General features: G+C 37.8%; 1 pseudogene; it reads right to left on the bottom strand.

Moving 5' to 3' along the window:
• Nucleotides 1-8,237: 8,237 nt before the first annotated feature.
• LOC100583832 lies at nucleotides 8,238-9,111 on the bottom strand (annotated as a pseudogene).
• Nucleotides 9,112-9,952: the final 841 nt, after the last annotated feature.

The following is a 9,952-nucleotide window of genomic DNA, read 5'->3' on the forward strand; positions in this document are numbered from 1 at the left end:
TCTTTAATCCATTTTGACTTGATTTTTGTATATGATGAGAGGTAGGGGTCTAGTTATATTCTTCTGTATATGGATATCTCATTTTCCCAGCACCGTTTATTGAAGAGACTGTCTTTTCCACAGTGTATGTTCTAGGTACCTTTGTCAAAAATGAATTCTCTGTAGGCGTGTGGATTTGTTTCTGGTTTCTCTACTCTGTTCTATTGGTCTGTGTGTCTGTTTTCATGCCAGCACCATGCTGTTTTGGCTATTATAGCTCTGTGGTATAATTTGAAGTCAGATAATGTGCCTTCTCCAGCTTTGTTCTTTTTTCTTAGGATAGCTTTGGCTATTCTGGGTATTTTATGGTTTGGTTCCATATAAATTTTTGGATTGTTTTTCTATTTCTGTGAAGAATGCCATTGGTATTTTGATAGGGATTGCATTTAATCTATAGACTGCTTTGCCTAGTATGGACGTTTTAAGAATATTAATTCTTCCAACCCATGAACATGAAATATTTTTCCATTTTGTGATGTCCTCTTCAATTTATTTCATCAATGTTCTATAATTTTCATTATAGAGATGTTTTATTTATTTAATTAGGTTAATTCCTAGGTATTTAATTTTATGCTTGGCTATTGTAAATGGGCTTACATTTTTTCTTTTTCAGAATGTGCACTTTTGGTGTATATAGATAGTATTAATTTTTTCGTGTTAATTTTGTATCTTGCAACTAAACAGTTTATCTGTTTAAATATTTATTTGTGGAGTCATTAGATTTTTTTCAAATATAAGACTATATCATCTGTAACAAGAGAAATTTGTCTTCTTTCCCAATTTGGATGCACTTTATATCTTTCTCTTGTTTGATTACTTTAGCTAGGACTTCCAGTACTATGTTGCATAACAGTGATAAACGTGGGCATCATTGTCATGTTCCGTATCTTAGAGAAAAGTCTTTCCAGTTTTCCCATTCAGTATGATACTAGCTGGGGGTCTGTCATATATGACTTTTATTATGTTGAGCTATGTTCCTACTATACCCAGTTTTTTGAGGGTTTTAAATAATGAGGAAATGTTGAATTTTATCAAATGCTTTTACAGCATCAATTGAAATGCTTACATTGTTTTCATACTTCATTCTGTTGATGTAATGAATCACATTGATTGATTTGCATGTGTTGAACCATACTTATATCCCAGGGATAAATCCCACTTGGTCATGATGAATGATCTTTCTAATGTATTGTTGAATTCAGTTTGTTAGTATTTTGTTAAGGATTCTTGCATTAATATTTATTGGAGATATTGGCCAGTAGTTTTCTTTTTTTGATGTTTCTTTGTCTGGTTTTGGTATCAGGATTACACCACACTTGTAGAATGAGTTTAGAAATATTCTGTCCTCCTCTATTTTTTGGAATAGTTTGAGTAGAATTGTTATTAATTTCTCTTTAAATGTTTGGTAAAATTCAGTAGTAAAGCTGTCAGGTCCTGGGCTTTCATTAGTGGACGACTTTTTATTATGGCTTCAATCTAGTTACTTGTTGTTGGTCTATTCATATTTTGGATTTCTTCATGGTTCAATCTGGGCAGATTATATGCGTGTAGTAATTTGTGCATTTCCTCTAGATTTTCAAATTTATTGGCATATACTTGTTCCTAGTAGCCATTAATGATCCTTTGCATTTCTGCAGTATCATTTGTAATGTTCTTTTGTACTTTTTTAATTTCAATCTATTTCTGCTCTGACCTTTATTGTTTCTTTTCTTCTACTAGTTTTGAGTTTGGTTTGCTCTTGCTTTTTTCTTAAGATGCATCCTTAGATTGTTTATTTGATGTTTTTTCTTTTGTTATTTTGATGTAGGCACTTATAGCTATGAATTTCCCTTTTAGTATTGCTTTTGCTGTATTCCATAGGTTTTGGTATGTTGTGTTTCCATTATTTTTTTTTTCAAGAAATTTTTCAACTTTCTTCTTAATTTCTTCATTGATCCACTGGTCATTCAGGAGAATATTGTTTAATTTCTATGTACTGGTATAGTTTCCAAAATTCCCCTTGTTTTTAATTTTTAGTTTTAGTCCATTGTGTTCAGAGAAAATGCTTGATGTTATTTCAATATTTTTTAATGTCTTAAGACTTGTTTCATGACCTAACACATGGTCTTTTCTTGAGACTGATCATTCTTGGAATGATCCATATGCTAAAGAAAATAATGTGTGTTCTGCAGCTGTTGGTTGAAATGTCTTTAAATATCTATTAGATTTATGTGGCCTATAGCACAGATTAAGCCTGATTTTTTTTATTTTCTGTCAGAAAGATCTGTCCAGTGTTGAAAGTGGGTTGTTGAAGTATCCAGCTCTTATTATATTGGGAACTATCTCTCTCTCTAGTGCTAATGATAATTGCTTTATATGCCTGGGTGCTTCAGTGTTGGGTGCATATATATTTAAAATGTTATATCCTCCTGCTGAATTTATCCCTTCATCATTATATTGTGGACTTTTTTTATCTCTTCTTACAGTTTTAGTCTTGAAATCTATTTTGTATGATACAAGTATAGTGACTCCTGCTCTTTTTTGGTTTCCATTGGCTTAGAATATCTTTTTCCATCTTTTTATATTCAATCTATCTACATGTATCTTTATAGGTGAAGTGTGTTTCTTGTAGGCAACAGGTCAGTGGATCTTGTTTTGTCATCTATTCAGCCACTGTATGTCTTTTGATTGTAGAGTTTAGTTCATTTACATTTAATGTTATTATTCATGAGTAAAGTCTTACTCTTGTCATTTTGTTATTTGTTTTCTGCTTATTTTGTGATCTTCTCTTCCTTCTTATCTTCCCTTAGGGTGATTTTTCTCTGGGGATATAACTTAGCTTCTTGCTTTTTATTTTTTGTGTATCCATTGTACGTTTTTTGGTTTGAGGTTACCATGAGGCTTGCAAATACTATCTTATAACTCATTATCTTAGCATGATAATAATTTAACACTGTTTTCATAACAAAACAAGCAAAAAGAAAACTAAAACTCTATGCCATAACTTAGTGTCCCTGCTTTTTAATTTTTTGGTTTTTTAAATTCATATCTTATTGTATTGCCTATGTCTTGAAAAGTTGTTGTTATTATTTTTGATGGATTCATTGTTTAGTCTTTCTATTTAGGATAAGAGTAGTTTACACACAACAGTTATAATGTTATAATATTCTGTGTTTTTCTATGTACTTACTATTACCAGTGAGTTTTGTACCTTGAGATGATTTCTTATTGCTCATTAATTTCGTTTTCTTTCTGATTGAATAACTCACTTCAGGATTTCTTGTAGGACAGGTCTGATATTGATGAAATCCCTCAGCTTTTGTTTGTCTGGGAAAGTCTTTATTTCTTCCTTATGTTTGAGGGATATTTTTGCTAGATACACTATTCTAGGGTAAAAGTTTTTGTTTTTTCCTTCAGCAATTTAAATAAGTCATACCACTCTCTCCTGACCTTAAGGTTTTCACTGAAAAGTCTGTTGCTCCATTGTATGTTATTTATTTATATTCTCTCGTTTCCTTCAGGATCTTTTCTTTATCCTTGACCTATGGGAGTTTGATTATTAAGTGCCTTGAGTCAGTCTTCTTTGGGCTAAAGTCTTGGTGTTGTATAGCCTTCTTGTATTTGAGTATTGACATCTTTCTCTAGGTTTGGGAAGTTCTGTGTTATTATTCCTTTGAATATGCTTTCCACTCCATCTCTTTACCTACCTACTCTTTAAGTCCAATAATTCTTAGATTTGCTCTTTTGAAGCTATTTTCTGGATCCTGCTGGTATGCTTCATTGTTTATTATTTTCTTCTTTTCTCTCCTCTGTGTATTTTCAAAGAGCCTGTATTCAAGGTCATGAATTATTTCTTCTGCTTGGTCAATCCTGCTGTTAAAAGACTGTGATGCATTCTTCATATGCCAATTGCATTTTCCAGTCCAGAATTTCTTCTTGATTATTTTTATTTACTTCAATCTCTTTGTTAAATTTATCTGATAGAATTCTGAATTCCTTCTCTGTGATTTCTTGAATTTCTTTGAATTTCCTTAACATAACTGTTCTGTCTGAAAAGTCACACATCTCTGTTTCTCTGGGACTGGTCTCTGGTGCCCTTATTTTGTTCATTTGGTGAGGTCATGTTTTCCTGGATGGTTTTGATGCTAGGAGATGTTCTTTGGTGCCTAGGCATTGAAGAGTTAGGTATTTATTTATTCTTCACTATCTGAGCTTGTTTTTACCCATCCTTCTTGGGAAGACTTTCCAGATATTTGAAAGGACTTGAGTGTTGTGATCTAAGTGTATTTGCTCTAAGAGGCACCCCAAGTCCAGTAACACTGTGGTTCTTGCAGACTCTTAGAGGCACTGCCTGTATGGTCTTGGACAAGTTCTGGGAGAATTCTCTTTACCAAGCAGAGATTCTTGTTCTCTTCCCTTACTTTCTCTCAAACAATGGAGTCTCCCTTTCTGTTCTGAGCCATCAAAAGCTGGAGATGGAGTGACACAGCACCCCTGTGGCCACCACCACTATGTGCTGGATGAGACCTGAAGTCAGCATAACACTGGGTCTCACCCAAGGCCTGCTGCAGCCACTCCCTGGCCACTGTCTATGTTCACTCAAGGCCCTGGGGCACTACAATCAGCAGGTGGCAAGGCCAGTCAGGTCTGTGTCCTTCCTTTCAGGACAGTGAGGTCCCTCTGGGCCCTAGGTGGGTCCAGAAGTATTGTCTGGGGGTCAGGAACTGCAGCCTAAAACCTTAGAAGCCTACCTGGTATTCTATTACACTGCAGCTGAGCTGGCACTTAAACCACAAAATACAGCCCTTCCCACTTCTCCCTCCCCTTTACAAAGGCAGAGAAGGCTCACCCCATAGCCACCACCACCACAGGCCACAAAGAGTACTGCCAGACTACTTCTGATGTTCCCTTAAGTCCTAAGGGCTCTTAAGTCAGCCTGTGGTGAATGCCGCCTGGTCTGGGACTCACCCTTCAGGGAACCTCCTCTGGCTCAGGGCAGAATGAGAAATGCCATCTAACAGTCAAGTTTTGGAACTGGGGACCCCTAGGAGCCCTCTTGGTGCTCTATCCTGCTGTGGCCATCGCTGGTACCCAAGAAGCAAGACAAAGTCCCCTTTACTTTTCCCTCTACTTTTCTCAAGCAGAAGGAGTTTTGTCCCGTACTTGCTACAGCTGGTAATATACTTAGTCTCACCTGAAGCCAGCAAGCTTCAGAGGCTCACCCAAGGCCTTTGATGTAGTACTTGGGTATCACTGCTGGTTATTCAGGGCCCAGGGGCGCTTCATCTAGCAGGTGATGAATGCCACCAGGTGGGAGTTCTTTCCTTCAAGGCAGCGGGTTCCATTGTGGCCCAGAGTATGTCCAGAAATATCATCTGGTAGCTAGGGCCAGGAATGGGGGCCTCATGACACTGAATGGTGCCCTATCCTGCTGTGGCTGAACTGGTATCCACGAGGCAAGACACAGTCATCCCCACTCTTCCTTCTCTTCTTCTCAAATGGAAGGAAGGGGTGTCTTTTGGAGCTGTGTGCTGTGCAGCCTGGGGTTAGAGGAGGGATGATTCCACTACTCCCTTATCTACTCCAGCTGGTATGTCAGTAGGTCGTGTTCCCCAGCCCACCAAGCCACCCACTGTCTCTAGGCCTCGTTCAGTACTAGGATTCATAAGAGCTGCAGTCCTTATGGCATAGACTGCCTTTCAAGTTTTCTTAGAGACACAGAGCACTGTTGCCCTTGGTGGCGAGGTTTGCAGGAACTCAAGTTCTGACTGCTGGGATCTGCGATTCCACTCTGGCTAGGGCTGGTTTAAATGTTCCCTCTGTGGACAGGTGTCAGTGGAATTTGGTCTTGTTTTTCTTTTTGCTATAATAGGATAGCACTGAGTGCAGTGCCTCACAGTTGCTGTGTTCCCTTCCCCCAACACCCAGAGATGCTCTCCATACCAGGCTTCTGGTACTGCCAGGGGCAGGGGAGGGGTTGTGTTGGTGATTCAGGACTGTTTTGTCTATTTCTTCAAAGCCTTTTTCAGTGATACAAAGTTAAAACCAAGTACTATGCGTGTCACCTGATTTTTTGGTTCTTAATGAAGGTGGTTTTGTGTGTTTGTGTGTAGATAGTTGCTAAATTGGTGTCCTTGCAAGGGGACATTCAGTGGAGCCTTCTATTTCACCATCTTGCTCTGCCTCTTCCCACAATGTTTCTTTTAAAGTATTTTCAGATCACTACTCAGACAAAAGACCTGAAGGAATACTTGTGGAGATCACTGGAACTATACCTCTCTGTGGCTTCCTTCTCTCTGATAGTCTGCCCATACATTCTATTAAACCTGAGCTCCTTGAATTCTGACCTCTTATCAGAAACTCAGCAGGATGGCCAAGCTCTATTTGGCAGTCCCAAGTGTTGGACTCTCAGTGTTGCTGCCAGCAAAGCACCTCTAGGCGGGAAGCTATGTCAATCATAGTAATTGTTTCCCTTTCCTTAGAGATTATAATCCAATGCTACCTGTTATATAGTGTGTTAAAATTTTTATTTATGTAATTTTTCCAGTTTATGGAGAGAAGGTAAATCCATTAGCTGTTACTCCAGTATGGCCAGAAGTTAGCTTGATTCAATTTCAAGGTAGAATTATAGTGATAGTTTAACAACTTAAACTGCTTATGTATGTTTGTCATTTTTCTAATATTCTTTGTAAGACTACTTTGTTTTGGCTTGAGATATTACCAACCCAGTGTTGTTAGAGGGACTGGCTTATTATTTGGTCCACAAAATGAATTAAAACTTTGAAAATGAATTAAGAAACTGTAGTTTCTCCCTCTAACATCAGGGAGTGTAGTATATTCCCCAAATTTTAAAAACAGGTGATCATTTTCTAAGATATCTACATTATTATATCTAGTTGACTGGTATAAACCTATATGAGATAATCTTTCATGTGTAAAAAGGAATCAGAATGGGCTATATGAGAGCCCTCAAACCAGCCTATGTGACTTTTTGAAATTCTGATTATTGTAACAACTTTTCATTGTGGTGAGACATAAATATATAGTTGTTTATTTATATTTGACCTATGAAGGTCATTCCTATAGAATATTAACATAAAATAGCAGGTCAGATAAATTTATCTTTGGTTAATTTTGATTAACTACTCCCTTGTAATTAAAGCACTAAATAAAGTACTAAAACTTTGTCTTAATTGTTGTTTTGGGTAAAAGTAATTCTTTGGCATGCATTTTTAATTAGATTACCCAGAAAAGAGTTTGATTATAGAGTATGTTACTCTGTGTAAATAGGACATAGCATAAAGCTGGGAAGTAGGAACAGGAATGGGAAGACGGCAGAGAGGGAAAAACTTTCTCTCTCTTTTTTTTTAGGTTTCAATATTGTGTTCAAGTTTTATTTTAAGTAATGTCAATTGCAGCATTTGAAGGGGAGGATTTAATTCCACAAAAAAATGGAAGACTTTAAAATATACCCATTAAACTACTAAAAAATAAATGGAGTGGTGACAATACAACAGAAGTTCAATTTAGATTCTGAGTATTGTTACCATGTGATTAAAATCACACAGACTCTTCCAAGCTTATAGCTGGAGCTCCTGGAAGCTATTTCATATTCTGGTGCAAGGGCAAAAAACCACAACACGAGAAGGAATTAAGTCCTGCATTATTGGTTTCATCACATTCATCCTCTCTACCCCTAAATGGCCAAAATAAACAGTTACCACATCCTGCAGACCTTTTGGTGTAAAACAGGTGATGATGAACTGAGATGGGAAACAGGTCATGAATATCTGTCTAAAAAAGTCCATTTCAGGTGAGTTCGGACACACCATCAACCAATGAGCCTCTCATCTATTAGGGTTAAGAAACCAAGGTTTGCTTCTCAGGAAACCATAATTTTATTCATTTACTCACTATGAATTTACAAAGTGCCTCTATATTGTCAGCTTCCATTTGCAAACATTTCTATATAAAAAATAAATCTGGCATTTCTAGAAAAGCCAAGTTCCCTCCAATTCTACAGCCGAAAAGACCTTCTTTTGGAATTGAGTTTCTTCTGTACTTTTGTACCTTAAAGCTGAATCTTTTTTAACCCAGAGCCCTAACATGATATTTAGCAATACCTGCATCCTAGAAATATAACATTAAAAGATACATTAAATTGTGAAGATACTTATGCTGCAAAACAATTTCAAATTAGACAACTATACAGCATTGACTTACACTTGAAATTCCAGTCTTAGATCAAGCTTGTGAGCCTGAACGTTCTTACCATACAGGAAAGCTGCCAGTGTCAGTCTGATACCTAGCTTTAGGATCTGAATATATCCTAAACCTAACAGGCTGAAGTGTTCACTTTATCCAAAAAGCAAGTATCAGGGTTGACCTGATACTTGGCTGCTATTTCAAATCACGTTTTACATTTTTCTGCTGTCCAGGTGAGATTCACAGTGCTCTCAACTTCCTTTTCATTTTCTGGTAAATGGAGCTACCAAACACTATCCCGTCATTCACATTGGTGTGAAGCTGGAATTCATCAGTCTTCTAGCTAACCACAAAGTTGCTCTGGGTCCCTTAGGACTTTGCAGTCTCAAAATTCATCTGGTAGCCAGCCAGCCAACCCTTGTACACAGCACCAGAGAGCCTCTGATTGAAGGCTCAGCAATTTCAAAATCCACGTCACAGCTCAGGTTGATGTGCTACCACAAGTATCCTGTCTTGATTTTAGCATTTTTGTCTCCAGGTTAGGAAGAATCAAAGGTCAGCTTTACTTTTTCTTCCCCAGTGAAAAGGATGAATCAAAGATCAACTTCAGTCCATGTGCATTATTCTTCATGGTAATCTCAATGCCTAGTGTATTGTCAGTGTTCCATTTCTCTGTAAACATCAGGCCATCGTCTGTCCATCTGTACTTGGTTTCCAGACTGTCCTTCACTTTGGTGGTCTCAGTGTTGACTGAAGCTGAGCTTGTAAATTCAATCCATTCTCAGAATTTGCTTTCAAATCAAGCTTTATTAGGCCAGATCCATAGCCCTTGGTGAAAACATCCCTGGCAGATTTGTCAAGATCAGCACATGTGGGCAGCATGGCCATCTTCTGCTCAGAGGTGATAGCCACGCGAGCTCAGAGGAAGCTACCACATGAATAGTGGTGCAGAGGTAGTAGTGGAGCCAGCAGTGTGGCCAAGGGTGGAATGGCACTGAGAAGGAAAGGCTTTCAAAAAGCAGAAGAAAAGTTGAGTGAAGATACTGAAGTTTGACTAGTGTTGTGGGTTGAATTGTGCCCCACTCCTAAAAAATATGTTGAAGGCTGCTATGGTTTTAATGTGTCCCCAAAAATTTATGTGTTGGAAACTTAATCCCTGTTGAAATACTATTGATACATGGAGCATAACAAGAGGTCATTTGGTCATGAGGACGAAGCCCTCAAGAATGGATAAATGTCATTATCATGGGAGTGGATTAGTTCTCATGAGAGTGAGTTGTTATAAAGTGAGTCTGGCCCTTGATTTCTCTCTCTGTCTTGCACCCTCACTCACCAATGATGCCTTCTGCCATGGCATGACCCTTTCCAGATGCTGGCACCGTGATCCTGGACTTCCCTCTCTGCCAATCCGTGAAAAAAATTTCTTTTTAAATAAATTACTCAGTTTGTGATATTCTGTTATAGCAGCAGAAAATGGACGAAGATGATTCATACTGGGGGTAGAGATATTTCTGTAATAATACCTGATAATGTGGAAGTGGCTTTGGAACTGTGTAATGAGCAGCGGTTGGAAGAATTTGAAAGAGCAGATTAGAAGAATCCTAGATTGCCATGAATGGAGCATTAGAGGTAATTCTGGTGAGGACTCAGAAGAAGACAAGAAGTGCCAGGAAAGTCTAGAATTTCTTAGAGATCACTCAAGTGGTCATGATTAGAATGTTGATAGAAA

The sequence above is a fragment of the Nomascus leucogenys genome, chromosome 5, assembly GCF_006542625.1.
Source record: "Nomascus leucogenys isolate Asia chromosome 5, Asia_NLE_v1, whole genome shotgun sequence".
Taxonomy (NCBI): domain Eukaryota; kingdom Metazoa; phylum Chordata; class Mammalia; order Primates; family Hylobatidae; genus Nomascus; species Nomascus leucogenys.